The sequence below is a fragment of the Sciurus vulgaris genome, assembly GCF_902686455.1.
Source record: "Sciurus vulgaris genome assembly, chromosome: 1".
In the NCBI taxonomy this organism is placed as follows: domain Eukaryota; kingdom Metazoa; phylum Chordata; class Mammalia; order Rodentia; family Sciuridae; genus Sciurus; species Sciurus vulgaris.
The window spans coordinates 88,258,518-88,278,449 of record NC_136461.1 but is presented as its reverse complement, the minus strand read 5'-3'; the positions used below and the strand labels follow the sequence as shown (position 1 = coordinate 88,278,449).

General features: G+C 36.9%; 1 protein-coding gene and 1 pseudogene across 2 annotated transcripts in view; both read right to left on the bottom strand.

Moving 5' to 3' along the window:
* Positions 1–19,932, bottom strand: part of LOC306639399 (uncharacterized protein) — an 829,262-nt gene that overhangs the window by 191,860 nt on the left and 617,470 nt on the right. The gene's annotated exons all lie outside the window — the stretch shown is intronic.
* LOC306654104 (stomatin-like protein 1) lies at positions 1,488–14,274 on the bottom strand (annotated as a pseudogene). The gene is made up of 2 exons: positions 14,181–14,274; positions 1,488–2,203 (listed from the first exon to the last, which is right to left on the bottom strand). The product of its transcript is annotated as a stomatin-like protein 1 (transcript).

Sequence of the window (19,932 nt, the reverse complement as noted above, 5' to 3'; positions counted from 1 at the left end):
TCTTCCACAAAATAGCAGTTTGTGAAGCATTAGATTCAGTTTCTGAATCTCCTTGCCTTAGCTCACAGAATGGGAGATGTATTAAAGTCCATTTGGCTATGGTAATGGCTGTGGGGATTGTAAGCTAGCATCAGTTCCAACTGATGAATGTCCATTTTGATTGGCTATCTTCATAGGGGAGTGTTCATTTTACTGGTTCTTCAATAGCTTGAATACTTTGCATGAATATCCTTAGTTATTATTTTGTGAAGGTGCATTGGTAATTATTTAATTAATTAATTTCTTTGTTTATTTTTATTACATCAAGCCAAAATATGTTTTTTTCCTAATAAAACTCTATTTTATGTTATTTTATTTTATTTTGTCTGAGTTGTATTAGATCAAGTACTTTATTGAGGGTTGGGGACCAAGGGGTCTGGCTCAGGTCCAGTTCTGCCCTGGACCATGACTCTGTGCGTAGGTGAGGAGGGAGGTCCTGGGAATTAAGCTACATCTCAATCTACTGAGATGTAGATGGGTGCTCCACTACCGAGCAATAGCCCTTTTTATTTTTTGGAGCAGTCTTACTAAGTTGCCCAGGCTGGCCTCAAACTTGCCATCCTCCACCCTTAGCCTCCCTGGCTGCTGGGATTATAGGTGTGTGACACCATACCAGCCAGCTGTTGTTCTTAGAGCAAATTGAGACATTTCTGAGCCGGGATTTCCACCCTCCAGTAATATTGGCCCTCTTGATGCAAAAATGTGAAGCTGAGATATTCTGGGGTAAACACAGGACTCTGTGAACCATGACTGATGGCATATGTGAGGGTTATTGTACAATCAGGAGTAATAGTCTGAGGAATTTCACCCTCTGGCTGCTTGCTGACTTCCTTGATGAGGGGATTGGAGATCTCCAGGACTGGCATTTATTCCACTCCCTCCCTGTCCTCTAACTCCAGTTCCCCTGGGGTTAGATCAGAGTGGAGGGGAAAGAGGGAAAAGTTCTCTCACCTTCCCCCATGAGGACAAGCAAAAAGGGGGTAGCACGAGCAGTGTGGCTGTGAGGGACAAGCCACTGCCCCTGCACTTACGTCTACCCTATCTTTTAGTGCAAGGGATTTAAGGTGAATTCCATGTAGATCCTTTTTCACACACATGGAGAAAAGCCAGGAAAAAGATCCAAATGTCTTCATGTTTCTTTGCTGTGTTCCAAGCAAGAAAAACCAACCCACAAAAAAGCACGTGCTGCTTCATGAGCACAGAACTCCCAGCAGAGGGCTGGACCAGAAGGGACAGGCTTCTATCAACCACCACCCACCCTGAGAGTCAGGCCCTGAACCCAGCAGGGACTAGAGGAGACTGAGGCCTCATTTTGACATCAGAGCAAAGAAAGGCCGAACCTCAGCAGTCAGAGGTAGGACCCCAGGCATTCCCATTGGGGTACTTTCCCTTCTTAGGACCATGTGTGCCCAGAATGGCTATCTCTGGGCTATCTTCTGTGCCTCAACTCATTTCACTGGCTCAGCAGAGGCAGTTATACTCTTGGCACATAAGGTACACAGGTTAGAGCAATCTGGTGTTTGCTTAAAGTGACCAGGTGCCAGCCTCTGATCTCTACCTTGTGAGGAGACGCCTACCAGGAGCTGATCGCTAATCTTGAGCTTCATCTGGATCTCCCGTAGTGACCTCCTGAGCAGGGTCTTGGTCATGGCCTTCTAGGTTGTCAGGCGCTGTAGCTGTGGCCATCTTCAGATCCTTCACAGTCATCACCAACAGCACTGGGTCCCAGATACAGAACTGGACATCGGACCCCACGGACAGCACAGCCCCATCCTGAGAGGCCAGCTTGCAAGGCTCATGTCCTCAGACCCACCCTCTGAAAGAAGTCAATGAAGGGCAGGAGCAGAACCATGCCAGGTCCCTGGGGCGTTTGGATCCGGCCGGAACACGATCATCTGCTCGTAGGTAGGCACAATCTTCAGGGCAATCCAGACGGAAATGGGGAAGGTGATCATTAGCAGCAGCAAGAACCCCAGGAACCTGATGAGGCCATGGCAGAGGCAGGAGGACCACCTTTGGGGTACATCGTCCCCTGTCCCCACGCCGCCCTGCTCCAGGGACAAGCAGCCCTTCTGCGAGCCCAGAAAGCACAAGCTTGACTGCGGGAAGCGGTCAAAATCCCCCCGTGGCAGTGCCGGGTACCCCGACCTGCAGAGCACGATTCCTAACGGGGACACGTCCTGTTAGCCCCTGCAGGCCACTGCTTCCCGTAAAACTGTTTAGAAATACATGATTGGCATGTTATAAATTCCATATTTTTATTGACAGTCTATCAATCTGAATAAGTAAACTACTAATAGATTTAGATTTTATATTAATGGGTAAATTGAAAAGAAATTTCATAATTTTTCATATTAGGTACATATTCTTTACTTCTCCATTTTAAACATAAATTGATCTCTATAACTATTAATTTCATTCACTCCAAGGTTTATTTAATATATTACATTTAACTCATATGAATTTTTCTTCAAATGCAGTTTAATTAAAAAACAAAATAAAAACAAGAAACCATATTTCTAAACAGCAAGTGGCAAATTCAAATGCATTCTTCTGTTTGTTGTGCTCAGTTGAATATGCCCCCCCTCCTCCCGCCACACAATACTTACAGCATTGCAGTTTTCTGGCAACAAATGGCTGCTGGGGGTCCCCAGATGACTCTGATTTGCTACAGTGTTTAATCTTTCACAAAAGCTGTTTACTGCTTCATATATGAAGAACCCAAGAACTTTATCCTTTAAGTCATGCCTCGCTGCTAATAAATGGATATATGAATTCTAACAGCCAAGTCTCTAAACAGAGCCATGAGGGAGTACAGCAGATATTCTGCACAGAAGTAAAATAGAGTTAAAATCCGATTTTTCTACATAGCTATTGTCATGCTGTGTATCTAACCAGATTGAAGTGCAATTAGGAAATTCAAGTGAAACTGAAAATATATTAGTGGCGCAAAAAGATTCAGCAGTGCCTTATTAGGTTATAGGGCTACAATAATGTCTTTCCAGTGTTTCTCTTGGATGTCTACATTTTGGAAACAAAACAAAGACCCACATTTCTGTATTTAATACCTAGACTTGACATTAGGTCATTGCAGGACGATTGTCACTATAATTTCTTGCATTTTTCTGAAACAAGTAGAAATTACATTCAAAATATCTTTTTATGCCCCCCCACCTTTGGATGGTTAGTCATGATTTCATATAACGATCTTATAGGATTCCTAGGCAATTTTACTGGGTTATACATTTATTGAGTATTACTCTGTGTTGGCACTAAGCTAAACACTTTAACATACATCATTTCTTACAGTTATACTAACCACATTACATTCTTTTTTTTATTTTTAAATATTTTATTGGTTCTATTTAGTTATATATGACAGTAGAATGCATTCAGATTCATTGTGTACAAATTTATTTTTTTGTTTTAGCTGTTAATGGATCTTTATTTGTTCATATGGGTGCTGAGAATCAAATTCAGTGCCGTACACATGCTAGACAATCCCTCTATAACTGAGCTATAACCCCATCCTCTGAAAAAAAAAATTGTTTATAAATAATATCAAACTTATTCAATGACTCATAAGAAAAAAAACAGCGTAAAGTTAATTTTTATATTGCTACCAACTAAGATGATAAATAGCACAATAAAAAGGTATATATGACAAGTGTCAGGACAGAAGCAAATCCATCATTTGTGCTCCCAACTGAACAAGCTGAAGTAAAGGCCTCCTATTATTACCTGACTTTCTGCACCTAGATATTTATTGCCTATCATGATATGTGTCAAAACGATTCTCTATACTGTCTTTATTTTTTTATTAAAAATCATAAATTTACATAGGGCAATGTTGTTTGATTCATTCTGTTATTTTTCCCCTTCTCCCCTACCTCTCCCACCCCTCTTTTCCCTCTATACAGTCCTTTCTTCCTCCATTCTTACCACCCTCCTTATCCCTAACCCTAAACTTAACCCTAACCCTAATGCTAACCCCTCCTACCCCCCATTATATGTCCTCATCCGCTTATCAGCGAGATTATTCATCTTTTGGTTTTTTGAGATTGGCTTATCTCACTTAGCATGATATTCTCCAATTTCATCCATTTGCCTGGAAATGCCATAATTTTATCATTCTTCATGGCGGAGTAATATTCCATTGTGTGTGTGTATATATATATATATATATATATATATATATATATATATATGCCACATTTTCTTTATCCATTCATCAACTGAAGGGCATCTAGTTTGTTTCCACAATCTGGCTATGGTGAATTGAGCAGCTATGAACATCTCTGTAGTATGCTGATTTTAAGTCATTTGGGTATAAGCCAAGGAGTGGGATAGCTGGGTCAAATGGTGGTTCCATTCCAAGCTTTCTACAAGACATATAATTAATATTGTTAGTTTCTAGAAGAGTGAAAGTACATTAGGAATTTAAAAACCTGTTATGGTTTCATGACATGCTAAGAGCAGAGAGATCGGAATGGAAATCAAACCGAAAACTGGTTGACACAAATCCTCAGCCATAAAGTACTATATTACTCTCCCATTAGTCCTGATTTTAAATGATAAATTTGTATATTAGCAATTTTTATGTCACAATGAAAAAGTTGTTGAAATATAAAGAAAAAACAAATCAAGGATAGCAGATCAAGGAGCAAAACATGAATAAACAGAAAATGGAGAATGGCAGAAGAAACAAGTGAAATGGGAGGCCTCTTTTCAGCATAGTGTCAGAAATCTTGATTGCTCTTTTATTTTAGGAATTATCTGCAAATTCAGATAGCTGCAGAAAGGTAAATTAAATCTAAAAGATTTGATATATAGAGAGCTACTCTTCACTTACTGAAACAGAAAGGAAGAACAGACTTACTGATCCTTAAACATAGATTAAACTTCAACCTCAAATATTTCTTCATTATTTTTCCTAAGGATAAGTTGACTTATTCTAAAAGTCTTAGTTTCCATTTTCTTCAAACATAACTTACAAAATTATTGTGAAAATTATATTAGCATATACCTGCTGAATATATTATATGAATTAATAGATTAAATCAAATGTCCTGATTTCAAGTTTCACAATGCCTTGCTTTATTCAAGTTACTAAAGTGGGTTTCGATTTATCTTATAAACTGCAGAAATGGTTTCATAATGATCACTTTATGGATCACTCTAAGGATGCAAAGACTCGATATTTGGAAAATAGTCCATAAAATTGGAAGATCTTTAACCATGATCATTACCAGTTCTTACCCTGTCCCTTATACAGTCCTGAGCATCTTCTTGTTATCCTAAATTACCAGACATCCTTGCCAGCTGATCTTTCACAGAATACTTTATTTTAAAAAGTTATATCTCTTTCAGACTGATATAATTATCAATCCCCTAAAATAATGAATGCAACTTCATGATCCCAGGAGATTTTGTTTTTGCCTCAAATTTATTTGTATTAGGGAAAAATGTCATCTAGGGGTGCAAATTAAAATGTAAAGGAGGACTAAGGGAAGATGGCTACAACGTACACAGGCATGTTCCAAGCAGGGGGTGAACTTACAAGCACCACTAAGTCAGTGCGAGAGAAAATTCCCCAAATCTATCCCACCCATTTCCTCTCTGCATCTCCCTATGTCTGATCAACAGAGGAAATCTGACTACGAGAATGAATCTGAAGAGGACAATAGTGATGGCACCTCTGATTTTAAGTGTGTGTGTGTGTGTGTGTGTGTGTGTGTGTGTGTTGTGAATCTGCACTAGGCCAGAGTGTAGTATTAACTCTATTTAAGAGTTGATTTGACTGGAGGGTCATGGTTTTTACATAAACACAAAAAATTTAGTATGCCATATTTTATTTTAAATTAACAATTATTTAATGTGAACAAGAACTTTAAAAGTTTCTGAAAATGTATATAAAAAGATTCAGTAAATGAATGAACGTTCCTGAGATCACAACGTTAGGATGGAACACACCTTAAAGATACTATGCATGTTCACTCAGGTGTGGACACATTGTTTTCTGTTTCAGGTATCCCGAAAATCTTCCAGGATGGAGAATGTGTCTTTCTAAGACATTATTTCAGCACACAAGTCCAACCTAAAATCATTTATTCTGAACCAAATTTTGCAGAAAATTTGAGTTGATTTTAGTTTTTATTTCTGAAGCAACTTCACAGTGCATCTCCTTCTTTTGGATGTATTTCAAACATTAGAGGACAGATGCCAGTCACCATTTAATCTTCTCTTGTTTCTAAGCAGTCCCTACAACATCCCTACAACAACTTATCAGGTAACTATTCCCCATGTATTTTCATTGTCTATTACTGTAGACACATTTTGAGTTTGTAAATATCCCTATATAGTGATGACACAACATAACATTTAATATCTGGACTCATCTGTGCAGCTTAAAAAGAGACTACTGTGTCCTGTGATCAGGACACCTAACTTTTACAAATGCAGACCAAAATTGCTTTAGCTCCCTTTCAAGTTAAAAACACTCTTGGGTCACATTATCCTTCTCATCAGGTAAAATCTCCAGCTGTTTTTCACATAAACTTTTTAATTTTGGTTCACTTTTCACATTTAGCTTTTTGAAACTGATTTTTTAAAACAAAAATATGATGTTAAAAATTAATCCATGTAATTTATTTCAGTATCTCAGCTTGCTGAGATAGATTTGAATTCTGTTCTGTCAACTGTTGAATAAAGTAAACATCATTTTCTGTCAACTGTTGAATAAATTAAACATCATTTGCAAATCTGAGAAAATGTCTTATTTATACGTAACAAATGACATTTAGTTGGTGTGTATGCCTTTTATTTTGTTTCGTTAGTAGTCTTTTCCTTTAGAAATGATATCCACAGAGAAATAGAATAAATTCAGTTAAATATAAAAGTAGACATTAATCCTATACTTTAGAGTATAACTAAAGATTCCATAGAGTATCCTGTATGAATACAGTTGCTGAGTCACATATGTAAAACACAGAAGATTTTAAAATATTCACAAAATTCTATGGACACATAAAACAGGTAATATTTGATTGAGCTAAAATGAGAAGTGAGTGCTTACAAAGATAATCTGGAAGAATGAGTGGACACTTGCATGGCACTAAAATGAAAGAAAATAATTTCCATGCAAAGCAAAAATGTTATGACAAAATATGGTAAGCAAAAACTTCCAAATTATCATTTCTAGACTACATGTATTTTATTACCTCATTATATATATATATATAGACATTATAAATTCCTCAGTTTCTCCCCAAGACATTAAAAAAAATGTATCTCTGGATGAGGCCAGGTAAACTAAATTCACATCAAACACTCTTGGCAATCATTATGAATGTAAATATTTTAAAAGTACTATTTCATAGTAAATACTATTATTTACTATGAGTAATACTATTCATTACTGAAGCACTGGTAAATAAGCTCATAGACTGACAGAGGGGAGTCTTATGGTTTTCTGGAAGTCTGAAATTGGCACAGGAAACTCCTGAAAATGTTGTGCAAGGCAGCAACATGTATTAATGTTTAGAAAAATAAATCTGTTGGCAGTATGAAGATGTACTTGGTGTAACAGTGCACAAGATGTGTAGGTCTTCCCAAGATGTAGATAACTGACAAAAACTTAGTCTACAGCAAGAGACTGATAAAGAAGACAGATAATGGAATTGATGAAGATTGACATGCACTTCAAAGTTTTGTTTGAGGAAAGGAGATTAAAAAGATCCAAAAATGACTTAGAAGTTTCAATATATATAATGGCAATATCTAATTTTTTTGTGTGTGTATACAAATTTAGAAGCAAGTCTAGAGCTCAAACAGAGAAAAAATAGTTGAAATTTTGAATTGGGTAGTGTTAAATGTGTAGGTTGTGTTTATAGAGGGTTATCCAACCATCAATTTGAAATATGGATCCAATTTCTAAGAGATAACTTGAAAGTGGAGACAAGATTTGAAGTCCATTATCAGATATTTGTTAAATCCATTAGACTAGAATCCTGCAGGTTGTCCTGAGATGGTTAAGACAAGTGAGAAGGAAGAGAACATTGGCTGGAACATGTTTGCTGCCAATGCTGTGACAAAACAGGGCCAAGGAGGAGCCACCTGGGCAGAAGCCAAAGAACAAGCATTCTGGAGGCAAAAGGAGAAATACAAATAACCATGACGATGAAATCCAAAGGTGGAGAGAGTTAAGGAAAGGGAAAATTGTCAAGAAAGTCTGTTACAGACAGTAGGTTAAACGTGAAAAGAAATAATTGTGTTTGGAAAGAGGAAGATCACTGAGTATCCGATAAGAACTAAGGACAATATTTTTTAAAACAAAATTTTACATTGATTTTTCTTTTAAGTAATTTTACATGAAGAAATGAATCTTATAATTTTTAAAATGATAATAAGGCATAAAAGTCACTTATTCTCTTAAAAATAGTTCTTCTGTATTTAGTTAATTCCTTACTCTGAAATAATAGTTTTCAAAAGTTAATGTGTAAGGGATTTCAAATTTTATTTCAAGAGTAAATCAATAGTGTTATTGCTTCATAAATACATTATCAGTGGTAGATAATCAGTGTGTTCAGCTTATGTGAGGTCTTAGGGTGTTTTGCTTAATATAGTAGAGCATGGAAACCTGCCGCTTCTCTGCATCTTTAGATAATATTTAAGTTGGCTTTTAGTTCTCTAAAAACATAAATAACAAAATATGATACTTACAATTATAAACTACAATAATGTTAAGACATCTTATTAATACTCCAATTCTTTATTCAGGCATCTGGTTAAGAATGCACCTTCATTCTCCTTTTGAACTTAATGCGGTCCTGTAACTGACCTTGGCTGAAAATTGTTAATGAGTGATATGTTTTACTTGGACGCAAGTCTTTTAAAGCCAATGTGCAATTCACCATATGTAATGCCTTCCCACAGCACGCAGCATTGCTTCAGATGTTGAATATAATCTAAACTAGAAAAAATGTCCAGGAAGCCATGCTGAATGTATACAGAAAAATAACCACTATTATTTTATACAACATTAGTTTTGGAATTATTCATTACCTTAGTGTAGCATAGGCTATCCTGACTAACACAGAAATCACTACATGATGCACACTTTTGTGTAAGAGTTCCTTCATGCATATTCTCAGGGTCCCTAAATGTGGTGTTTGCTTTATTCAAACATGACATGAAAGTACGCAGTTTTGTAAAGGTATTGGGGGCATCCATGTGTCAAGTAACTAAGTAGGCTATAATTTTATTTGTGGGAATCTTTCAATTTGAAGTAGGTTTTGGGGGAAGGGACTATATTCCTGCTTATATGCATATTAGATCAATCCAAACTGCTTCATGCCAAATACTAAGGAATTTGCTTTCTTTGCTTCTCAGAATTCTATGGTATCAGAATTTAGGCCCTAAGACAAGGATACAAACATATTTAGCCCTGCATTCTGTGATGAAATCACTATGGTGTGCTGGTTACAGGTTCTGACATCTGCCCTATATGCAAGTCAGACTGTATATTCTCCATTTCCTGATTGCACACCCAAGCAAATATAGGGGTGCCTATGCATTTTAGTTACATGTAAGTCACACTGTGGGTATTTTGCATTGAGTTTTTCCTGTTGTGATGATTCATACCTGTTGAATAACCCATATTGGACTGCCTAATTTCTCTTAATCGGGTGTAAAATTGCTGAAATAATAATTTTCTAAGTCAAAGAGTCATTGCACAGAAGTGACCTCTATCCCCTTAAGATTTGGTTCGTGAATACTTCTTGGGCAGAAAGAGTATTAAAATATTATCCCATTCATTAACTCTGCTTCTGTTGTAACTTTAGAACACTGACTTTTTTGACCTCTTTCTTTCTTTTTTTTTTTTGGTGGTGCTGGGGACCTCTTTCTTTTGTGTGCTCATTGACATCTGAGACTTTCCCAACACTGAAGTACTTATTTGGTGTTAACTTGTGGTTTCCCTGTGCAACCCATATTGAGAAAATCTTTTTGAATATATTTTTGGTTCTGATCTTGCCATCCACACCAACACTCAGTTTGGGAGCGTAGCTTGATTATTCACTCAAAATATATAGTGAACCTACTTTATGCTCTGGATTAGGACCTAATGTTCAGGTATAACAAAATCCACAGTGAGAGATGGACAATGCCACAAATGGTTACATTGGGATTGTGTTATGATGTTATAATATAGTGTTATAAATTTTTACCCATTGTTCTGTGGAAGAACAGATAAAAAGATCCACTATGGCATCTAACATGAAGATGTATCCTATAAACTGTGGTGAGTACTTGACTTGTTTATCTCAAGTGTTGCTCTCAAAAAAGAAAATGTATATACAGATATATACATAAGTACTATGTACATATGTATATTTATAAAAATGAAATTGTAGCCCTAGCAAATGTTTAGGTATTAAATGTTTCATAACTGCCATGAACCACTAATAAATATACCGAAATAAAAGGAAATTTGTGTTTATGAATAAGAAAAATTAATTTCGAGAAATTAAATTAATTATCCACATATCTAGTTTTTCTTCCTCTCTCTTCTCTTCATCCTTCCAGAAATATATCAGTCACCATTTAAAAAAACCTTGATTACTGAATTTTGTTATGGCTTTACAAATTAAATTCTGAGGGCAGAGACTGGTTTTCAGTATATTGCAATTCCCTAGAACTGAGAATAGGTTTGGGTCTTAATGTAGAGAGAGGGCATATTTTTAAAAAATAGATTTATTTTATGAAAATGCACAAAGTGAATATATATCAAAATAGCATTGTCACTAATAATACCATTTGATATACAATCTCTAACTCTGACCTTAACAGTCAAGTTAATATTCAGGGGGGGATGAGGTAAAATTTGGGGGTGTGAGATAAAATTTGTGGATATTCGTTTTTTTCACCAGATAAATGAGATCTAACTCTTTCAGTACAAAGGACTGGACTACATACTAATAAACTTGTTAGAAAAAATAAATCTTCAGACACAGATGGTTTTAATTTGCTAAACTTACTGAATTTACTAATATTTTACAGTACAAAACCTGATGAAATTCTGTCAAAGTTTTCCATTTTTATTGCTCTTTCTCATAGTAAAAAAAAAGTCATTAAAGTCATTTCAGATTTTATAAACTTTAATGCTTTCTCAAGCAGTGTTCTTGTTACTTGACAAATAGTAATGTGTATTTTTTATTTCTTCATGATTAATAGGATATCAGAAAACATCATCAATCATATTCTTCCTAGTAACTGTAAGATAGAGCTAAAAATCAACATTATGGACTTTGAAATCAATATGCCTTTTTGTTCTGGTTATAATTTACTTGATGCAATTAAATCAAAGAAAATTTATTATTAAAGAAAAGTCAACATGTCAGTTGATTTCTATTTGGGTTGTACTCTCTTGTATTTTTATGTAATAATAGTACTTTATTCCCTTCGTTGTTCCTTCCTATTCTTAATAATCTTAATGTCATTAAGAATTTATTTAGTAGTAGAGTTGAAGATCTGGTATTGCAATACCCCCTGTTTCACTCTTCCTGCTAAGGATTGCTTTAGCTATTCTGGGTTTCTTATTCTTCAAAAACGGCATGGTATTGGTACCAAAATAGAAAGGTAGATCAATGGTACAGAATAGAGGACACGGACACAAACCCAAATAAATACAATTTTCTCATACTAGACAAAGGGGCCAAAAATATGCAATGGAGAAAAGATAGCCTCTTCAACAAATGGTGCTGGGAGAATTGGAAATCCATATGCAACAGAATGAAACTAAACCCATATCTCTCACCATGCACGAAACTAAACTCAAAATGGATTAAGGACCTCGGAATCAGACCAGAGACCCTGCAGATTAACAGGACTCCCATAGCACAAGAAATAAAAGCTAGAATCAACCACTGGGATAGATTCAAACTAAAAAGCTTTCTCTCAGCAAAGGAAACTATCAGCAATGCGAAGAAAGAGCCTACAGAGTGGGAGAATATCTTTGCCAATCATACTTCAGATAGAGCACTAATCTCCAGAATCTATAAAGAACTCAAAAAACTCTACTCCAAGAATTCAAACAGTCCAGTCAACAAATGGGCTAAGGAAATGAATAGACACTTCACAGAAGAAGATCTACAAGCAATCAACAAACATATGGAAAAATGTTCAACATCTCTAGTAATAAGAGAAATGCAAATCAAAACCACCCTAAGGTTCCATCTCACCCCAATTAGAATGGCGATTATCAAGAATACGAGCAACAACAGGTGTTGGCGAGGATGTGGGGAGAAAGGTACACTCATACACTGCTGGTGGGGCTGCAAATTAGTGCAGCCGCTATGGAAAGCAGTGTGGAGATTCCTTAGAAAACTTGGAATGGAACCACCATTTGACCCAGCTATCCCACTCCTTGGCCTATACCCAAAGGACTTAAAATCTGCATACTACAGAAATACAGCCACATCAATGTTCATAGCTGCTCAATTCACAATAGCCAGACTGTGGAACCAACCTAGATGCCCTTCAATTGATGAGTGGATAAAGAAACTGTGGTATATATACTATGGAATATTACTCAGCCATAAAGAATGATAAAATTATGACATTTGCAGGCAAATGGATGAAATTGGAGAATATCATGCTAAGTGAGATAAGCCAATCTCAAAAAGCCAAAGGACGAATGATATCACTAATAAGTGGAGGTTGACACATAATGGGGGGGAGGGAAGGGTTAGAGTTAGGGTTAGGGAGGGGGGCAAGTATGGAGGAAGGAACTACTGTATAGAGGGTAAAGAGGGGTGGGAGGGGTGGGGGGAAGGGAAAAAAATAACAGAATGAATCAAACAACATTGCTCTATGTAAATTTATGATTACACAAATGGTATGCCTTTACGCCATGTACAAACAGAGAAACAACATGTATCCCATTTGTTTACAATAAAAAAAAAAAAAAAAAAAAAAAAAAGAATTTATTTAAATCTAACCTTTTCATAATTGATATGCTCGAAATACTTCATAGCAGAATGCATTTTTATTAAAATTTAAAGTTGATTTTTTAAAGAGAAAAAATGTATGCATTGAATAGTGCTATTTATTTATCTCACAACATTATATGCCTTTAAGCAAAGTCAAACATTCTCAGAATACTTTATTCATGTTTCTCAGAAAAGATATGTCCCCCACTCCTCTTAGTAAATAGGGAGGGTGACTATGTGATTACTTGTCCTTATGTCCACTTACAGGCAAGCTTTGTGTTTATCCAATTATTTCACACTTGTCCTCCCTTTATTTCCATTTCCTTGGATGATCTATAAAGGCAGAGCCTATGTTTTTGCATCATTGGTCTTCACTCTTACTTACTATGGGCAGTTAAGATAAATGATCAATTTTAAATAGAGGTAAGAAAAAAAACAGGATTAAAAGTGCATGTGGAATGATTGCATTTATGGTAGGGAAAATGTGGGGGGGGCACAAGGTGTGGTGGTTATTGTTTTTCATTGAGTCTAAAGAGAATGTCAGGAAATGAATTTCGAGGAGTGGACAATGATATGTGTGGAAATTCATATTTGACTCGGATGTTGTTCTTCCTAAAGTAAGTGGTAAGGTCATCTACTGAGACTGCAAGATTGTAGACTGGAAGTGGATAGAAAAGTCAAGTTGGGGGTTTGGTTTGAAGGGACATCTAGTAATGAATAAAGCTATCAGGGTATCAGAAAACTGACACTAGTTAGTAGTATTTAAGTGGATATCGTACTTTGGATATAATACAGACCGAAAAACTAGTGTTTTTATAGATAATTTTGGATTAGTCAAATTGAGATTGTTTGAACATTTGGAGGTCCTAGTCCAGAGTAAATTTGGTAGACATAAAGTGGTAAAAGAGAAAATAGAAATTTATGTTCAAAGAGATGGGCACCCCCAAAAATACTAACGATAATTCTCATGGTTTTGGAGGGACCTCTCTGTGCCAGGCACCCATGGGCCCCTTACAAGTTTATCTCTAATCTTCTTAACAACTTTGAAATGACAATTATCTCTGTTTTACAAAGGGAGAACTCAAAGAAGCTAATAACTGTGGTAGAACTGTGAAGATTATTACCATTTAGGTCTATTTGACTCTAGATTACTTTCTACTCCAACAGCAGCTAGCTGGAGAATTAGAGACACCTGTCCAGGCTGAAAACAGCAGCTGCTTAAGTCTCCATTCACTGTCACAACCATCTCTCCTAGACTCACTAAAGCAATATTAATGTATAACATTCTTCCTGTTATTTCCATATATATTTGTTAAATCAAGGGTCTCAATTTTAGGTTTATAATATAACATAAATCGAGTGCTACCAAATCAATCTCTTTATTACATTCAAAATCACACAGTAATTATCTGTATGAAAACAGATAATAATGACCTAGGATCCCAGAAGACTTTGAAATGCTACTTTGATTACCAGGTATGGCAGATTAAAAGTGTCCCTGATGTCCCTCTTCCCTTGGTGAAAGAATCTCAACATTTAAGGTGATATATGATCACTCAGAAAGCATTACTTTAGGGCTGGAAGGGCCATCCTCCAACAACAGTACATAATAAGTGCCACTTGTACCTTGAGCTCTTTTAAGAGAGAGACAGGCCCCTTTTTCATTTCATATTTCTCACTGGCTGGAACACAAACATAGCCATCTGGAGTCACAATCAATGTCTTAGAAATTCCAGTACAACAAGGTCAGTATCTTATACCGTGGAAAACAGAATGCAGATGAGGTAAACAGCAAATATTTCAGAAATGTATTCAGGAGGTGGGAATGAAAGTGAACTTCTGAAGAAGTGGAAATACCTGAAGCTGAATGTATAAGGAAATTGTGAAATGGAAGTGTTGAATAGATGCAACGCCACACAGAATATTTGGTGGATTTAGAACAAAGTGTGAGCCAAATTTTAAATTGTTATAAGCAATGAGTCAAAATTTTTAATGTCAGCCATTTAGAGGAGCAGAAAACTATTTGACTGAAAATGTAAGTATCTTTTACTAAAGTCTGGATATATAATTTTGAATTAGTATCAAAGAACTTAAAATTTGACCATCCCATCTCTAATATTATCAAATGTACACTGTAGAAAACACAACCTCCCCTTAATGAGGCAAGGGCTCACATTATAAGACCAAGCCCATACATATTGTTCGGGATATGTTTTAATGCAATAGCAAAAGGAGGGATGGAAAGAAGGAACATAAGTGAGAAGTAGAAGGTTTTATTAGGTTCTCTAAAGCAAAATAACCAATCTCTCTCTCTCTCTCTCTCTCACACACACACACACACACACACACATATATACATATTGGAGAGAGAGAATATATATATATATATATATATACACACACACACACACTCTAGAGAAACACAATTTTATATATATAATACATACTATATGCATATGAAAAGAGGATTTATTACATGCACTCGCACATTCAAAAGCTGGGTAATCCCACAATGGCCCTGTGCAGGTTAAAGAGCCCGAGAAACCAGTAGCTGTTTAGCCGGAGAATTTGGAGCCTCAGAACAATGATGTATCCCAAGACTGGAATGAAAGGCCTGGAAACTCCCTGGAGAGTCAATGGTCAGAGTCCACTTTGGAAGAGTGAAAGAATTGGAGTCTGAAGTCCTCAGGTGACTGCCACAGCAATGAGAACCCATTCAAGAAGAATCAAATCTGCCATTGCTTCCTTGTTCTTCCAAGTTTTTTTATTTATTTATTTTTTTCATTCAAGCCTCCAACCTATTGAACAGTGCTGCCCATTCTTAGGGTGATCTCCACTTCAGTTCACTGTCCCACATGCCAACCATTGCTAGAAACATCCTCACTGAGACCCCCAGAAGACTCTTAATCTTAGGTATCTCTAAATCCAATCAGGTTGACAGGAAGTTGCTTAGAATTAAGGACGTATGTCCTGGTGAGCTGAAAGCAGGTGTTAATGATTACTATTATTTGGATTCGGCTTGCTCCCCAGTGGCTCATGTGTTATAAGCTTGGTTTCCAGTGTGACAATGGTGTTCAGATAGCGGAAATTTTAAGAAGTGGGACCTACTAGGAAATTCTTAAATCTCAGGGGTCACTCCTTGGAAGGAACTAGGGTAGCTCCCATGGGATCCATGAGTTAGTTCTCACGAGAGGATTGCTAGGCAAAGAACAAACCAGCCCCCATCCAGCTCTCTGGTCTCCTGTCTAGATGTGCTCTCTTCCTGCCACGTTTCTCACATATGCCATTTACCCTGAGGCCTTCCTCAGGACTGCAGCGATGCCATGCCCTAGAAGCTCTACAACTGTGAGCCAAATACATTTTTTATGAAGTTACCTACCCCCAGGTATTTTATTAAATAAAAAATGAAAAAGGGACCAATTCAGACTGTTAGGAAACAGGCACCACAATGTTCAGGATAAGAATTTATGAAAAGTTTGCTCTTTGAAGATGTTTCTGTACCTAAAAGCTAAAGAAATCAATGTATCTTTTCCTGTAGTGCACAGGTCTTCTATAGCTTTCGGCACAAACTTTGCAGCATAAAAGCAACATGTATTTTATCTGTTTCCATGGATCTGACATCTGTGTGGTTTAACTGACTCATCTGCTCAGGTGCTCACCTGGCCAGAATTAATGTGTCTGTCAGGGATATGATGTCATCTGTGTGTTGAGTTTCTTTTCTAAGATCATTCAGGTTGTCAACAGGATTGTAGTTAAAAGACTGAAGTCTCCGCTTTCTTGATGATTATCAACCTGGAGTCACTTTTAGCCGGTAGAGGATGTCCTCAGATACTGGCCATGTGGACTCTTGTAATGGAGCCACTTACTTCTTCAAATCTTGCAAGATAAACCCTCTTCAGTCAATCTCAAGGGAATCTTACATGAGTGACTGTCAGATCACCTTTGCTTTATAATACAACCTAAGCAGGAAAGTGAGTCTGCCATCACATGCACAGGTCTGAGCCCCATCCAGGAAGAGGAATCATGGAGGGAGTATACATTAGAGGGCTGGAATTTGAGGATGATCTTAGAATTCTACCTACCACACTGATTAAGTAATGTTCTGATAAATTGTGTTCCCAAGCCTGACTGCAACCATCTCCCATCTAATTTGCTCTTTCTCAATGTGTTCTTTCCCTTGCACAGGTAAGACATATTTCTTCTGCTGCTAAATCTGAGAACAGAGACCTGACAACCACCCTAGCTGAATTCTCACCCAGCAGTCAGTCAGCACCAATGCCATCCATAAGGCAAGGTCACATACACCCTTGTCTCGTCCAGCGAGTACAATGAAGACTCGGCTCTCAAATGAAGTTTTAAGGTCTTTATTTTTATGGGAGAGCTTCTGAGCCGAGTGCCTGGTTCTTCCTCCTCCCCCACCGCCGCCTTCGTCTTCTTCTTCTTCTCTTGTCGCGCAGCTCTCTCTCTCCTTCTTCTCTTGTCGAGCAGCTCTCTCTCTCCTTCTTTTCTCTCATGCAGCTGTCACTTCTCTCTTCTTCCTCTCTCGTCCCGCCACGGCCGCCTCTCCTCTGTTCTCGTCCTGCAGCTGCTGCCTGCCCTCTTTGCCTTGCTTGCTCCGCCTTGCTTGCTCCCTCCGCCGCACAAAATACGCAGCTTTATGGGATATAACAGCCAATCACCTTAACAGGTCAGGCGTTTGGCTCGTGGAGACTTAATGGTGGGTAATGAGGACCTGTACTGATCACGAGCTAAGCACAGAGGCGGAGGAGATCAGTCAGCCAATAGAAAGCACTTCCTTAAAGTTGTTTTTCTTTGCAGTTGGGCTTCTCTGTGCCATCTTAGGGCGAGGCCAGCCACCACTGCGGGCCCTACAGGGCAGCGGTCTCCAACACACCCTCCAGAATCTAGTGCCTCAGCCAACACCTGTAAAGCAAGGAAATTGAGGGTGACCCAGGGAAATATTTTTTTTTAAATAACAATAGTTGATATCTTAAGCCAATGGTTTTGTTTTGTGTGCTTTGTTTGTGGGAGGAGTAACATAAACATGGGTAAAAGTAAGAAAATATTGGCTTTCCAATCAAAAAGACACAAGAAAGCAATCTTTGATAAGGTAAGAAAGTAAGAACAAACACACATGAATAACTAGGGTAGCTACATAGTTTTAATTTTAAGTCAGGACATTATTGAAAGTAGAAAGAATCAAAATAAACATTGTATAGAGATGATCAGTTCAAAGGTCGCTTATGGTATGTGAAGGGAAAAAGGCAAAAGTAGTGTGGTTGATTTCATTATTTTATGGAACCAGAGAAGTTAATAAACACAATACAGCAAACTGTAGTTTATGCAGACTGAAAAAGAAGCGCACTGCTAAAGAATACAAGATTATTTCAGGAAATTTGAAGGTTATCCAAATGCTGGTTAACATTTACCAGAATATCTCAATACACCAGATAATCACTAAGACACTGGCTGCCAGAAGGTTTGGTAAATCTTTTGAGTCAGTCTAAGCAAAGTTATAACTGGAAACACAGAAAAAAACGATTTCTTTTTTTCAGTGAAACAAAGTATCTCAGATGAATCCCAGAGGACCACTATGGCAAAGCCCAGTGTGTTTCCTTTCACCATTAGATAAGCGCAGAGCAGGGCTCTGTGTTCTCAAACTCAGACTGTTTTACTTTTGTTTTGAATTTATGCCTCTTTTTAACTTGTGCAGAATAAGGTTATATACTAAAGTTAAAAGTGATGCTCTTGATTTTACCACAGTGAAATCAGATCCACATATGACATACATGAATCAGTATGTACATTAAGGATTTCAGAGTGTATAGGTAGAAAGAGAACCTCAGTGTTTTTTTAAAGATTTTTGAAAAACTTGATAAGGTTATAATAGGTGTTCTTAAACAATATATTATTTTAGCCTAAATCTTATCCTTCTAAGCTAGGCTTCATAATTATCTGAAGCTTCACAATATTTTAAAAGTTCTCAGACTCTATCAAGAGAATTGCTAATTCAGTTGCCTTGTTAAGCTTGATCATATTAGTTTGGTCAAAGAAAATATGTGTAAGATCTTCAATACAAAGTCTCAAGTCCTAGAAACAGATCTTTTATTATCATTTTTAGTTTCTATAGGCCTTTTAAAACAAAAACATACAAGTCCTATTGTTAACAAACTTTTGGTTCAAATTGACAACGAAAATCCAAAATCCAGTGGTCTTGTCAAAGTTCCTTAAATTTCTTGATTGCTTGGTTTTGGTGAGAACAATCACTGCATTTCAGTAATGTTAGCCTTAACATTAATGGGGATGGAAATATTCCACTTTGAAATTTTAAATTCTATCACCCCTTGCCTTTCCAGGATTTTAAATTCCTAACACTCTCAACATTCCCCCTTGACTTTGTTAATATTTCTTCACTCACTATGTAATCTGGGCATTTTATTTATTTGTTTTCTTCTGAGCCTAGTCTTTTTCATGTGTACTCACAGAATTCTTTTTCTCTATACTCAATTGCCTTTGCCAATTCTTTAAAACTTTAACTTTGGACCAATCTTCACTGATACACGTGACTTCAATAGTAAGCTTTCTGGAGAAATAGCAGGGCATGGTCTCATTTCCACTTAGACTTGAAAGATGATCTTAAAGTCATGAAACCTAGACCACTGAACAAATCATTTACCTCTTCAATCTGGTTTCCAGTTCCCCAGTGGCTACTCCAAAATTTGGCTTTTCTTCTTAAGGTCCCTACTTTCATATAGGAGCTGGATCACTTGAGATAAACTAGATGCTTACTTCATAAGGAAAACAGAATATATCAGGAACAAAATTTTCAGTTTTAAACACACACACATACATTTTAAAAGTACTTTTTGGAGTTGATAACAAAATCTTAATAATCCCCCTTTCT